This window comes from Amphimedon queenslandica, unplaced genomic scaffold (genome assembly GCF_000090795.2).
Source record: "Amphimedon queenslandica unplaced genomic scaffold, v1.1 AMPQUscaffold_3800_Cont24210, whole genome shotgun sequence".
Lineage (NCBI taxonomy): Eukaryota > Metazoa > Porifera > Demospongiae > Haplosclerida > Niphatidae > Amphimedon > Amphimedon queenslandica.
The window spans coordinates 1-1447 of record NW_003555877.1 but is presented as its reverse complement, the minus strand read 5'-3'; the positions used below and the strand labels follow the sequence as shown (position 1 = coordinate 1447).

Here is a 1447-nt window from a genome sequence, read left to right as displayed (position 1 = left end):
GGTATGTGTTTTATGAGCCAATATTGTGCCTGCAGTTGATCCAATGAATTGCCCATTGGCCCACAAATACAACCTTATTTGGACCAATTACCTAAGAAAGAGAATTCAAATTCTTCTATTTTTAAACTAGTGGTTTGGCATGTTTACAATTCGTGCCAAATTGGTACAGAGTCAAATTCCTTCATAGTGAGAATAGTAGTCACAGTTTGTGGTCCCAGTGATTGTAGTTTACTATTAATGATCTTTCTGTTTGTAGGAGGTCAGAGGACACTGCTCTTTTCATTTTAAAACAATTATATAAAAATAATAATAATAATACTGCAGCTGCTGTTGGAGAGTTTACTAAATCTTAATAACTAACAATTAGCTGATTCTTATTCAATTGTGCTTTATAAAGCTTTGCCATTATTATTAATATTATTATTATTATTATTAAATTATTATTATTTGCAATTTTGTTAATAAAATTAAAGACATGTAAATTAAAATTCACACTGGAATACAGCCAAAATTTTATAAAATAATTATAATAATAAATAAATAATTAATCTCCAGGTTGTGATGGTGAGTTCGCGTTTCTTGTGTCTAGTTCTTTTTTGCATTCTTGACATACTCTTACTGTCTGTTGGAAAGCAGCTGGAGCTGTGAGAAAGAAAGAAAAAAAGGAAGTTTTTAAATTCGCATAGCATCAATCTAATGTCAAGTAAATCAGCTTTTAGATTACAAAACTTATCCTCTCTCAGTTTCTCTGTTGCTTACATGTTGCTCCTAACCATGCTTTTGCCACTTTTACTGTACAGGATCCACAGTAGATCCTTCCACACCAATTACAAGTGTGCTATTAATTTAAGAGAAATGTAATTAATTGTTATAATAGTCAGTGTTGTACCTTTCTCTTTAATAAACTGGCAAATGAAGCACCACAATTATTGCAATTGTTATCTATCAATAATAATAATGATAATAACAAACAATATTAAATCATGAATAATAATATTAATTGTCACAAAATCCGTGACAAGTAAAAACCCATTGGTTCCATTGTCACGAAATCTGTGACAAGCAAAAACCCATTGGTTCCATTGTCACGAAATCCGTGACAAGCAAAAACCCATTGGTTCCATTGTCACGAAATCCGTGACAAGCAAAAATCCATTGGTTCCATTGTCACGAAATCCGTGACAAGCAAAAACCCATTGGTTCCATTGTCACGAAATCCGTGACAAGCAAAAATCCATTGGTTCCATTGTCACGAAATCCGTGACAAGCAAAAACCCATTGGTTCCATTGTCACGAAATCCGTGACAAGCAAAAACCCATTGATTCCATTGTCATGAAATCCATGACAAGTAAAAACCCATTCACTATATTGTTTAGATTTTTATAGTACACGGACTTTGACCCAATTTTAACAATCCAACCCCACACACATTATCTACATGTATAT

The 1447-nt window shown here is 32.6% G+C and overlaps 1 long non-coding RNA gene across 1 annotated transcript; it reads right to left on the bottom strand.

Moving 5' to 3' along the window:
- Positions 1 to 598: 598 nt before the first annotated feature.
- Positions 599 to 962, bottom strand: LOC109592831 (uncharacterized). The gene is made up of 3 exons (XR_002190573.1): positions 890 to 962; positions 760 to 838; positions 599 to 642 (listed from the first exon to the last, which is right to left on the bottom strand). It is a non-coding gene; the product is annotated as an uncharacterized LOC109592831 (long non-coding RNA).
- Between the last annotated feature and the right edge of the window lie 485 nt (positions 963 to 1447).